This window comes from Bos grunniens, chromosome 27 (assembly GCF_055505025.1).
Source record: "Bos grunniens cultivar Pamir isolate PY7600 chromosome 27, Bosgru_T2T1.0, whole genome shotgun sequence".
Lineage (NCBI taxonomy): Eukaryota > Metazoa > Chordata > Mammalia > Artiodactyla > Bovidae > Bos > Bos grunniens.
In genome coordinates this window covers 1189628-1203715 of record NC_141191.1, presented here as the reverse complement: position 1 = coordinate 1203715, position 14088 = coordinate 1189628, and the positions used below count along the sequence as shown (strand labels likewise).

The window sequence follows — 14088 nt, the reverse complement described above, 5'->3', positions numbered from 1 at the left end:
AAAACCAGAGTCTGCCTACTTTCTGCTTTGTGCTTTCACCTACACCTCTGACTTTACGGGGGGCTGTCCCCCACTACCTCTCTGAAAAAAGTTAGCTTACAGTTCCAGTTAATAATTCCTGGGTGTGACAGTGTTTAACCTACAAACTCCTTTGGAAATCCTCTAGCCTGCCTGAATAGGTTTTTCCGGCCACACGTGATTGTTCAGAGCCTCCCAACTGTGAGAGGCAGGAGATGTTCTAAACTGTCTAAACACAGATTCTTTTGAGTAGTTGAAAGATTGATTAGAAATTGTATTGGTGAAGGGATTTTCACTTGTTGGGCCAATGTTTGCTGCTAAGTTTCCATATCCCTTGCCTGCTGTGTCCCTGGCAGTGTATTGATTAATATAATTGGTGTAAGTAGTAGCTTTAATGTTTGTAACCTGGGACCCTTGAGTTAATTCTTTTTCTTGTTATAGCCCACCACACCTTTGCTCTGTAGGAATGCAACTTTATCTAATGCTTTTGGAGGGTGGCTCCTGACCAATCACCTTTAGAGAAAAATAAGTTTTCTGAAGAAAAGGTCTTAAAATGTTAACAGGCCTCCGGGCCAGAAGATGATGCAAATCACCTAAGCTTTTGCATATGATAAGTTTGCAGGAAGAAAGCCTGGCTTGCTGCCTGACTCTACCCCTTCCCCCATTATCCTCTATGCATAACTTAAGGTATAAAAACTACTTTGGAAAATAAAGTGCGGGCCTTGTTCACCTAAACTTGGTCTCCCCATGTCGTTCTTTCTCTTACCTTCTGGCTGAATTATTCAGCCTCTTTTCTTCACTGAATTTCCTCACTGAGCTATCCTTATTTCAGCCTCTTTTCTCCACTGAATTTCCTCACTGAGCTATTCTTATTTCAGCCTCTTTTCTTCACTGAATTTTACTGAGCTACCCTCATTCTATTACTCTTTATATCCTTAATTAACATTTAATTAAGCAATTGTTTCCTGATCTTCGCCTACGCCGTCTCTCCTTCGAATACCCTGGATCAGCCGGGGCTGGTCCCCGGCACACAGCTACTTACAATTTCAGGAGATCACGTGCTTGGGTACAGCTCTACAACCACAACCACGACTACCACCACCTCTTCCGGAATTCACAGTTTATGAAGTTCATTAACTCACTCAAACATTTATTTAGCAGTTATTATGTGTTAGGTACTATGTTACCGGCTGGCCCTACAGAGATGAATAAGGACCTCAATAGCAAGTTCTGCTTTCAAAAGCAAATGTCCTGCAGTAGGACCTGAACTAAAAAATGAGGACAAGTTCGTACCCAATACAATGGCTATTATTCCAAAACAAAACCCAGAAAACAACTAGTGTTGGTGAGGATATAGAGATACTGGAACCCTTGTGCATCGCTAGCAAAAATGTAAAATGGAGCAGCTGCTATACAAAACAGTTCGGAGGGTCCTCAAAAAATTAAACAGAATTATCATGCTATCCTAAAATTTCACTTCTGAAAATAACCGAAAAAAAATTTAAAGCAAAAACTGGAACAAATATGTATACATCTGTATTCACAGCAGCTATATTCATAATAGACAAAAAGTGGAAGGAACTCAAGTATCTGATGAATGAATGATTAAATGCTGGGCATAAATATACAATGAAATATTATTCAGTCTTAAAAAGGAAGGAAATTCTGACACTTGTTACGACATGGATGAATCTTGAAGACTTTGTGCAAAGTGAAATAAGCCAATCACAAAAGGACAAATATTTTATGATTTCACTTAAATGAGGTACTGGAGTAGTCAAATTCAGAGAGAAAGAAAAAAAGTAGAATGGTGGTTGCCAAAGGTTGAGGGGAGGGGAGAACAGGGAATTATTGTTTAACAGGTAGCGTTTCAGTTTCAGAAGCTGAAAAAGTAAAGGAGAGTGGTAATGACTTACCAAGGTGACTGTACTTAATGCCACTGAACTGCACACTTACAAATGACTGGAATGGGGGAATTCCTTGGTGGTCTCATGGTTAGGACTCTGAACTTTCACTGCCGGGGACTGGGTTGAATCCCTGGTTGAGGAATTAAGATCCCACAAACTGCATGGCATGCCAAAAAGCAAACAAGAAAAGATTCAAATGGTAAATTTTATGTTATATATATTTTGCGTACATGCATGCTAAGTCACTTCAGTCATGTCCAACTCTTTGCAACACTATGGATTGTAGCCTGTCACACTCCACTGTCCATTGGATTCTCCAGGCAAGAATACTGGATTGGGAAGCCATGCCTTCCCTCCAGGGGATCTCCCCGACCCTAGGCTCGAACCCACATCTCCTGCATTGGCAGGCGGTTTCTTTACCACTAGTGCAACATGTATATTTTGCCACAATTAAAAAAAAAATTCTGAGGAATATTATCTGTAAGTACTACTATGAAATAGCCAGGATATGTTGTTAAGTAAAAAAACAAGGTAGAGAAAACAAACAGTATGACAATATATCAAAAGAGCGTGGAAGAATATATAGCTATACACAGATGTAATATAGACATTTTCTACAATTACTATAACTTTTAATGGAAGGATAAACAAAAAGCTCTAAAAAAAACAACTACCCCCAAGGGAAGGAAAGAATAAGGTTAGGATTCAGCTGGTAAAGAATCCACCTGCAGACTCCGGTTCAATTCCTGGGTCGGGAAGATCCCTTGGAGAAAGGATAGGCTATCCACTCCAGTATTCACGGTCTTCCCTGGTGGCTCAGACAGTAAATAATTTGCCTGGAATTCGGGAGACCTGAGTTCGATCCCTGGGTTGGGAAGATCCCCTGAAGGAGGGCATGACTACCTACTCCAGTATTCTTGCCTGGAGAATCCCCATGGACACAGGAGCCTAACAGGCTACAGTCCATTGGGTCTCAAAGAGTCAGACACGAATGAGTGACTAAGCACAAGCACAGTCCAGAAACTAGACTCCTCTGAATGTATCTTGTCATATATATCAAGTTTTTTAAACATGATTATAAAATAAATTTAAACAAAAAAAATGTTTAAGTCATTCCTCAAAATCAAAATGAAAAACAAACCTAAACTGTGTATTGAGTTACACCAAACAGAGGAGTGCTTAACTCTAAAACACAGCAATCTTACTGCACATCCTTGCTGAAATACATCCTAAGGACGTAAGAAATACAAAGAAACCTTACAGTGCTTTCAGTAATGATACTGATATTATCCTGAAATTATGTAATGTCTGCATATCATAAGGTTTCGGTATGAGAAGAAACAAAAATTCTAAAATATTAAATAAAAACTCTCCAATATTATATAATTACAAATTATCAGTACAAACTCATGCTGAACTTTCTTTTTTAAAAAAAGTATTTCCTAGCTCCATTCTTGAAGAGACCTATAATTGCCAAGAAAATGCGCTAGTCATAACACCCTCTTCCAACAACACAAGAGAAGACTCACCAGATGGTCAAGACCTGCCGGGAGCCGGCATATTGCATATTGAGTGCATACTGCATATTGCATATTGCATATTGAGTGCAGCACTTTCCACAGCATCATCTTTCAGGATCTGGAATAGCTCAACTGGAATTCTATCACTGCTGGGAGCCAGTGAGGAACTCCTCCCATGACCAAGGTCATGAGGAAGGAGGCTCGGCATACGCAAAGGCGGGATCCAGCTTCAGGAGTCCCCCTGGAAATTCTCGAGCATCTACCCCCAAAGCCAGAGTCTGCCTACTTTCTGCTTTGTGCTTTCACCTACACCTCTGACTTTATGGGGGGCTGTCCCCCACTACCTCTCTCTGAAAAAAGAGTTAGCTTACAGCTCCAGTTAATAATTCCTGGGTGTGACAGTGTTTAACCTACAAACTCCTTTGGAAATCCTCTAGCCTGCCTGAATAGGTTTTTCCGGCCACACGTGATTGTTCAGAGCCTCCCAACTGTGAGAGGCAGGAGATGTTCTAAACTGTCTAAACACAGATTCTTTTGAGTAGTTGAAAGATTGATTAGAAATTGTATTGGTGAAGGGATTTTCACTTGTTGGGCCAATGTTTGCTGCTAAGTTTCCATATCCCTTACCTGCTGTGTCCCTGGCAGTGTATTGATTAATATAATTGGTGTAAGTAGTAGCTTTAATGTTTGTAACCTGGGACCCTTGAGTTAATTCTTTTTCTTGTTATAGCCCACCACACCTTTGCTCTGTAGGAATGCAACTTTATCTAATGCTTTTGGAGGGTGGCTCCTGACCAATCACCTTTAGAGAAAAATAAGTTTTCTGAAGAAAAGGTCTTAAAATGTTAACAGGCCTCCGGGCCAGAAGATGATGCAAATCACCTAAGCTTTTGCATATGATAAGTTTGCAAGAAGAAAGCCTGGCTTGCTTCAAGACTCTACCCCTTCCCCCATTATCCTCTATGCATAACTTAAGGTATAAAAACTACTTTGGAAAATAAAGTGCGGGCCTTGTTCACCGAAACTTGGTCTCACCATGTCGTTCTTTCTCTTACCTTCTGGCTGAATTATTCAGCCTCTTTTCTCTACTGAATTTCCTCACTGAGCTATCTTCATTCTATTACTCTTTATATCCTTAATTAACGTTTAATTAAGCAATTGTTTCCTGATCTTCGCCTAAGCCATCTCTCCTTCGAATACCCTGGATCAGCCGGGGCTGGTCCCCGGCAAACACCGAAGTCAGATTGATTATATTCTTTGCAGTCAAAGATGGAGAAGCTCTATACAGTCAGCAAAAACAAGACCAGGAGCTGACTGTGGCTCAGACCATTAACTCCTTATTGCCATTTTCAGACCGAAATTGAAGAAAGTAGGGAAAACCACTAGACCATTCAGGTATGACCTAAATCAAATCCCTTATGATTATACAGTGGAAGTGGGAAATAGATTGAAGGGCCTAGATCTGATAGATAGAGTGCCTGATGAACTATGGAATGAGGTTCATGACATTGTACAGGAGACAGGGATCAAGACCATCCCCATGGAAAAGAAATGCAAAAAAGCAAAATGGCTGTCTGGGGAGACCTTACAAATAGCTGTGAAAAGAAGAGAAGCGAAAAGCAAAGGAGCAAAGGAAAAATATAAACATCTGAATGCAGAGTTCTAAAGAATAGTAAGAAGAGATAAGAAAGCCTTCTTCAGCGATCAATGCAAAGAAATAGAGGAAAACAACAGAATGGGAAAGACTAGGGATCTCTTCAAGAAAATCAGAGATACCAAAGGAACATTTCATGCAAAGATGGGCTTGATAAAGGACAGAAATGGTATGGATCTAACAGAAGGAGAAGATATTAAGAAGAGATGGCAAGAATACACAGAAGAACTGTACAAAAAAGATCTTCATAACCCAGATAATCACGATGGTGTGATCACTGACCTGCAGCCAGACATCCTGGAATGTGAAGTCAAGTGGGCTTTAGAAAGCATCACTACGAACAAAGCTAGTGGAGGTGATGGAATTCCAGTTGAGCTATTCCAAATCCTGAAAGATGATGCTGTGAAAGTGCTGCACTCAATATGCCAGCAAATTTGGAAAACTCAGCAGTGGCCACAGGACGGGAAAAGGTCAATTTTCATTCCAATCCCAAAGAAAGGCAATGCCAAAGAATGCTCAAACTACCGCACAAATGCACTCATCTCACAGGCTAGTAAAGTAATGCTCAAAATTCTCCAAGCCAGGCTTCAGCAATATGTGAACCGTGAACTTCCTGATGTTCAAGCTGGTTTTAGAAAAGGCAGAGGAACCAGAGATCAAATTGCCAACATGTGCTGGATCATGGAAAAAGCAAGAGAGTTCCAGAAAAGCATCTATTTCTGCTTTATTGACTATGCCAAAGCCTTTGACTGTGTGGATCACAATAAACTGTGGGAAATTCTGAGAGAGATGGGAATACCAGACCACCTGGTCTGCCTCTTGAGAAATCGGTATGCAGGTCAGGAAGCAACAGTTAGAACTGGACATGGAACAACAAACTGGTTCCAAATAGGAAAAGGAGTACATCAAGGCTGTATATTGTCACCCTGCTTATTTAACTTATATGCAGAGTACATCATGAGAAACGCTGGACTAGAAGAAACACAAGCTGGAATCAAGATTGCCGGGAGAAATATCAATAACCTCAGATATGCAGATGACACCACCCTTATGGCAGAAAGTGAAGAGGAACTCAAAAGCCTCTTGATGAAAGTGAAAGTGGAGAGTGAAAAAGTTGGCTTAAAGCTCAACATTCAGAAAACGAAGATCATGGCATTCAGTCCCATCACTTCAGGGGAAATAGATGGGGAAACAGTGGAAACAGTGTCAGACTTTATTTTTCTGGGCTCCAAAATCATTACAGATAGTGACTGCAGCCATGAAATTAAAAAAACGCTTACTCCTTGGAAGAAAAGTTATGACCAACCTAGATAGCATATTCAAAAGCAGAGACATTACTTTGCCAACAAAGGTCCGTCTAGTCAAGGCTATGGCTTTTCCTGTGGTCATGTATGGATGTGAGAGTTGGCCTGTGAAGAAGGCTGAGCGCCAAAGTATCGATGCTTTTGAACTGTGGTGTTGGAGAAGACTCTTGAGAGTCCCTTGGACTGAAAGGAGATCCAACCAGTCCATTCTGAAGGAGATCAGCCCTGGGATTTCTTTGGAAGGAATGATGCTAAAGCTGAAACTCCAGTACTTTGGCCACCTCATGCGAAGAGTTGACTCATTGGAAAAGACTCTGATGCTAGGAGGGATTGGGGGCAAGAGGAGAAGGGGACAACAGAGGATGAGATGGCTGGATGGCGTCACTGACTCGATGGACGTTGAGTCTCAGTGAACTCCAGGAGTTGGTGATGGACAGGGAGGCCTGGCGTGCTGCAATCCATGGGGTCTCAAATAGTCGGACACGACTGAGCAACTGATCTGATCTGATCTGATAAATTAGTAACCTAGTATCAATAAGCATAGCACCCAGATAGCAGTTTGCAAAAATCCGTGAAAATTCTTTCCAACTGAAAGGAACCAGCACTCCCAAAAGAAAGTGATAATTCAAGTGCTGAGGCAGAATTTTACGAAATGAGGTTGGATCATACCAGAAAGCAAGGAAGCTATCACAAACCACTAGGGTAGTATCGAAAACACTTAGGAGCTATCTTGAAGAGGTGCTCACCACCAAAAACAGAACAGACTGAGCCACAACAAAGTAATAACTGCAATGGACTGAAACACATAAAGTATGGTAGAAATCCATGAGTTCATGAAAATACTTGAAAGGAGAACAATGGTATTTGAAAGAAGAAAGATCTCATTAGTCACTTTTGAAAGATTCTTGTGAATCAATTTATTATCCTAAAAACTAACAAAGAAGAACAGTTGCATATTTACTGTCTTTTTTATATAAAATGAACATAAGAGTAACTCAACAGTCCACTAATCAAAATGAGGAAGTTTCTGTTTTATAAAGTATTCTAGCTGAGAAATGAAGAATTACAAAATATCACCATTTTCAGTTCAGTGCAGTCGCTCATTGTTGTCCGACTCTTTGCAACCCCATGAATCGCAGCACGCCAGGCCTCCCTGTCCATCACCAGCTCCCGGAGTTCACTGAGACTCACGTCCATCGAGTCAGTGATGCCAACCAGCCATCTCATCCTCTGTTGTCCCCTTCTCCTCCTGCCCTCAATCCCTCCCAGCATCAGAGTGTTTTCCAATGAGTCAACTCTTCGCATGAGGTGGCCAAAGTACTGGAGTTTCAGCTTTAGCATCATTCCTTCCAAAGAAATCCCAGGGCTGATCTCCTTCAGAATGCACTGGTTGGATCTCCTTGCAGTCCAAGGGATTCTCAAGAGTCTTCTCCAACACCACAGTTCAAAAGCATCGATACTTTGGCACTCAGCCTTCTTCACAGGCCAACTCTCACGTCCATACATGACCACAGGAAAAACCATAGCCTTGACTAGACGGACCTTTGTTGGCAAAGTAATGTCTCTGCTTTTGAATATGCTATCTAGGTTGGTCATAACTTTCCTTCCAAGGAGTAAGCGTCTTTTAATTTCATGGCTGCAGTCACCATCTGTAGTGATTTTAGAGACCCCAAAAATAAAGTCTGACACTGTTTCCACTGTTTCCCCATCTATTTCCCATGAAGTGATGGGACCAGATGCCATGATCTTTGTTTTCTGAATGTTGAGCTTTAAGCCAACTTTTCCACTCTCCACTTTCACTTTCATCGAGAGGCTTTTGAGTTCCTCTTCACTTTCTGCCATAAGGGTGGTGTCATCTGCATATCTGAGGTTATTGATATTTCTCCCAGCAATCTTGATTCCAGCTTGTGTTTCTTCCAGTCCAGCGTTTCTCATGATGTACTCTGCATATAAGTTAAATAAGCAGGGTGACAATATACAGCCTTGATGTACTCCTTTTCCTATTTGGAACCAGTCTGTTGTTCCATGTCCAGTTCTAACTGTTGCTTCCTGACCTGCATACAAATTTCTCAAGAGGCATCACCATTTTACAAACCCCTAATAAAATTCTTGACCTAGGAAAAGATCGGTGGCTGCTAAAATTATACAAACTAACAAGCAGATATTACAGTGCCTTGGAAGTATTCTTTCAAAACAAAGACAGACAGAGGAACATGGTCAAAACCACAGGGATGCAAACAAAAAAAAATAAAGTCTGAGACAATCTGTAGAGCAAGTGTGTTACAAGAAAAAAAGAAGATGGAAAACGGAAGGAGAAACTATAAATTAAGAGGCATATCAGTTCAGTTCAGTCACTCAGTCATGCCCAACTCTTTGCAACCCCATGAACCGCAGCACATCATGCCTCACTGTCCATCACCAACTCCCAGAGTCCACCCAAATCCATGTCCATCGAGTCAATGATGTCATCCAACCACCTCATCCTCTGTCATCCCCTACTCCTCCTGCCCTCAATCTTCCCCAGCATCAGGGTCTTTTCCAATGAGTCAGCTCTTCACATCAGGTGGCCAAAGTATTGGAGTTTCAACTTCAACATCAGTCCATTCAAAGAACACCCAGGACTGATCTCCATTAGGATGGATTGGTTGGATCTCCTTGCAGTCCAAGGGACTGTCAAGAACCTTCTCCAACACCACAGTTCAAAAGCATCAATGCTTCAGCTCTCAGCTTTCTTTATAGGCCAACTCTCACATCTATACATGACCACCGCAAAAACCATAGCCTTGACTAGACAGACCTTTGTTGGCAAAGTAATGTCTCTGCTTTTGAGTATGCTGTCTAGGTTGGTCATAACTTTCCGTCCAAGGAGTAAGCATCTTTTAATTTCATGGCTGCAATCACCATCTGCAGTGATTCTGGAACCCAAAAAAGTAAAGTCTGACACTGTTTGCACTGTGTCCCCATCAATCTGCCATGAAGTGATGGGACCGGATGCGATGATCTTAGTTTTCTACATGTTGAGCTTTAAGCCAATCTTTTCACTCTCCTCTTTCACTTTCATCAAGAGGCTCTTTAGTTCTTCACTTTCTGCCATAAGGGTGGTGTCATCTGCATATCTGAGGTTATTGATATTTCTCCCGGTAATCTTGATTGCAGCTTGTGCTTCCTCCATCCCAGCGTTTCTCATGATGTATCCTGCATAGAAGTTAAATAAGCTGGGTGACAATATACAGCCTTGATGTACTCCTTTTCCTATTTGGAACCAGTTTGTTGTTCCATGTCCAGTTCCTCCTGACCTGCATACAGGTTTCTCAAAGTCAGGTCAGGTGCTCTGGTATTCCCATCCCTTTCAGAATTTTCCACAGTTTATTGTGATCCACACAGTCAAAGGCTTTGGCATAGTCAATAAAGCAGAAATAGATGTTTTTCTGGAATTCTCTTGCTTTTTCAATGATCCAGTGGATGTTGGCAATTTGATCTCTGGTTCCTCTGCCTTGTCTAAAACCAGCTTGAACATCTGGAAGTTCTCGGTCCACATATTACTGAAGCCTGGCTTGGAGAACTTTAAGCATTACTCTATTGCCAACAATTAAACATCTATTTCTGCTTTACTGGGTTACCTGCTCCAATTATTTGCTCCCACTAAAAGCTGGCAAGCTGATCCAAAGTTCCTGGATCAGAGACAGGAGGGTGTCATCAGCAGACATGTCCTTGTAAGGATCTAAGAATCCTTACTTCTATTTGCAAGTGTGCTGTGTTGATTGCTGAATTTCCATATCCTTTGCTATTACAGAAACTTTACACTCTCAGACTGTCAGGAGACTCGGTCAGTGGCATCACTGTCCTGATATGACGACCAAGCCAACTATCCCCGACATCACTTCATATCACCAGAGCTTTCTCTTATTCATCTAGGTGCTCTCCCTAGAATAAGTGAAATTCAAAAAGATGCAGTCTCACTGCCAACAAAATGTCTAGCCTATATGGCATGTTTGAGGGGACAAGAGAGGACAGAGACAGCTCACCATGCCACCATTATGAAAGCCCCAGGAGCCCACAATGAGAGATGTAAATTCATATGAAACAAATACATCGTCTTTCTAGTACTTTCTCTCTAGGGTCACTTAGAAATGAAATTTGGAATAGAATTAACACTTGTGAATCATCTATTCTGCATCATGCATTGTGCTAGCTACTTAAATCTCTCATTTAATCCTAATAGCCATTCAAAGTATTTTTGTTACTAGTGCCTTTTCAAACACGATTTTCACAAAGATGTTGAAGTGAAGTGAAGTGACTCAGTTGTGTCCGACTCTTTGCGACGTCGTGGACTGTAGCCTACCGGGCTCCTCTGTCCATGGGATTTTCCAGGCAAGAGTACTGGAGTGGGTTGCCATTTCCTTCTCCAGATCACAGAGATGTTAGGTGACGTAATTTCAAAGTCTGAAAGCTACTACATGAAAGAGGCAAAAGTTAAACCCAAATCAGTATATAAATCTTTATGACTTATTTCTGACAACTCTACTTGCTTTCCAAAGGAATTATACTGACTTAAAATGATACCAGAACCAAAGATATTCCTCCTTCATTTTTTTGGTGAGAGAACTGGGTAGTTTTAATACCCAACAGGGACTACCATGCCAGGAACCAAATTCCTATATTAAATCAATACCCGTTTTCATATACCCAATCTAACAGTCTATACCCAATCTCTCCTTACCAGTTAGATTTTGTGTAGTCAGTGGAAGAGCAGAAATATTTTATTCAACCTCTTCAATATTTTCAAGTATTTGGACTATATGAGTTGCCCTCTACGTTTCAAAATCTATGAATAATAATCTTTCTACAAAATTTCCCAGATTTATGTTAGTTTACTTGGAAGTACTAAACCTTTGAATTTTACTATAAACAAGTAGTTTATAGTAAAACAAGTAGTATTCAATTTGCTGAAAGTACTGTAACAAAGGATTAAAGACTAAAATTTTTTTAAAAACTTCAAATTCTACGTACTATGTAGCTACATTAATATTAGAATATGAGAAAATGGTAAAAGCTATCACGTTAAGAGAACTTACTCCAAAAGTACTGTGCGAAGTACTTTATAAACGCTTCATTTTGTATAAACGCTTCATTTTGTATCTTCCAAAGTGTTACCTCTATTTTACAAGCAAAGTGACAATGGTAAGAAAGCCCAAGTAACTTGCCCAAAGTAATACAGATAGAAAGTGGTAGCTGCTGCTGAAGTTTATACAACTCCAAAGCTTTCACCTCTTATTGTCACAGTTTACTGCCCCCTAATTCCTATCTGGTAAACATATCTTTGTCCACAATTCTAAAACCATTATTGAAACACATACAAAATTATTTAAACCTATTATTAACTATATCCATTAATTTGTCATAGCTTCTAAAGTAAAATAATTAAAAAGTGCCTGAAGAATTATCATTAGAAAAATTCAAGTAAGGCAACAGATTTTCATGAAGTCCTGAGAGGTCAAGAACAGATAATTCACACAACAAAACCTCTATCACTGCTTGGGAGTTACTTGATGCAAAGATAGTAAGACCAGGATACTATCTTAAGTATTTAAGAGAATGTAAATACTGTAAACCCACCAGCCAGTTCTTTGGCTGAACCAAAGAACCCATTTTCAAAATCACGATGCCTTCAATATTTACTAAGTGAATTATGAATATTATTATTATAGTCTGCTCTTTAAAGTCTTATTATCAAATAACAGAAAGGATGTAACCATAACTTGGACAATTTAAACTTCTGAAAGGCTATTATTTCCCCAGTTCCAATGTTTCAAAGTTCTTCATAAAAGAATAATATCTGAAAACTAAGATAAGTAACATCCCCCAAACATGAAATCTTCAATCTATCAGAGTCTAAATCTAAATACGTAACTTTTTAATGTACAAGATGCAGTTAAAAATAACATATTAGTTGTTCATGTTGTTTATCAAACACATTCATTAGACTGATTAATAAAAGGGCAATACAAGAATAATTTTCTACGACATGCCAAGTAATAGATGAAGTCTTACCTCCATTGCTAAAACTGCCATCTGTTGGTCATAATGATTCAGAAGACTGGGCATGAAGGCAGTGTTATAAGGCAAATCCTGGCACATCCTCAAGGTAATAGGCTCAAAGAAAACAAACTGTGCCCACCTATATGCCCCACAAACATAGTCAACGGCCACAGATAGAAGACGATCCAACTCATAGCCACGCTTTCTTGATTGAATGGGATTCAGATGATCAGGCCTACTCAATATGTATTTTAGATCTTTGTACACCTGCAGGTCTCAGCTTGAAAGTACTTCTTCTATCTTACTGTTAAGTTCTTCAAATAGAATTACTCTTTGCACCGTCACAGGTTTGTTAGCTTGGTCTCACAAAAGGCATTTGTTTTTGGTTTCACAATATGGGAAAATGACATCATCTTGCCTCTTCTTTTCATTTTATTACATCGGGTACCATGTGGCCAACGTGTCAAGTTGATCAACCACATTCCCAAACAACAGATTCCATCTTAGGAGAAGAGCTATTTCTTCCCTTAACTGAAATATCTGAAAAATATTTTTTTTAAAAAATGGGAGAAATTGGAAATTTCCTCTTAAAATATTACAGGCTTGATACTAAAACTTTGATTAGCTCAATAAAGTTGCAGGATACAAAATCAGTATACAAAAATCAGTTGCGTTTCTACACACTAACAATTAGCTACTAGAAAGAGAAATTTTAAAATACTGCCTTTGGGACTTTCTAGTGGTCCAGTGATTAAACCTGCACACATCCACTGCTGAGCTCCAGTGCACTCCCTGGTGGAGAACTAAAATTCCAAATGCCAGGCGCGTGGCTAACAACAACAATCACAAACTTTGACGAGAGATACAATACTGCCTTACAGATAAAATATATGGGTATTTCATAAAAAAATACTACAGTTTTTCTACCTTATCATTCTTGCTATAGATATACCAGAGAATCCATAAATACCATTTAAAGGTACTATTTCCTCCCTCAGTTGTTTATATAACATAGTTTAATTTCTCATCTATAATGGTAGTTTTTCATTTGTCACAAGACATAATTAACCCATTTTGAAAAACCTGCATGCTGTTGTCCTAAATTTTATTTAAATATCTGCCACGCTTAATAACAAGTTATTTAAATTTTATTATATATGTTTTAATCATTAAATGATTCAGCAGATAGTATCTGTGAAAGTTGTAAAATATAAAGAAATCAAAAGATACGGATTCAAGCCTCTTCCCAACTATGTGAATCACTTAACTTCTCTGAGCTCAGAATTTTCCTTTCTAAAAATTGCACCTCCCTATCAAAAATGGTATATGAGTGAATTATAAAATAATGTACTCTATAAAAGGTAAAGCAACATCAAACTTTAGGTAGTTTTATTACTGAATTACAGCGGATACAAAGACTTACTTCTATCAACCAATACTGAACTGGCAAACAGAAGATTCTAAAAGTAGTATCAGGACATTTTCCCAACAATGCTTCATCCTTTTAGATAGTACAAAAATTTAGCACATAGATAGAGAAAATGTTTGACCAACAAATGCTTCATTACACACAGTCAGGCTGCAGAGAAGAGTCAACCCTAGAAAGTTACAGCATGGAATATGAATGATTTCCAGTTAAGAGTTTC

At 39.5% G+C, this 14088-nt stretch overlaps 1 protein-coding gene across 14 annotated transcripts in view; it reads right to left on the bottom strand.

Annotated features, from left to right (window-relative positions):
- The window catches only part of LOC147343385 (liprin-alpha-1-like), a 98670-nt gene that overhangs the window by 75069 nt on the left and 9513 nt on the right, over positions 1-14088 (bottom strand). For 5 of the 14 annotated variants that reach the window (XM_086379854.1, XM_086379858.1, XM_086379853.1 and 2 more), the window contains exon 2: positions 1935-2082. The exons of 7 other annotated variants lie outside the window; for them this stretch is intronic. The gene's annotated coding sequence lies outside the window, so the exon portion shown is untranslated. The remainder of the gene's footprint in view (positions 1-1934; positions 2083-14088) is intronic. 2 more of the 14 variants (XM_086379860.1, XM_086379861.1) reach the window with 1 other exon arrangement.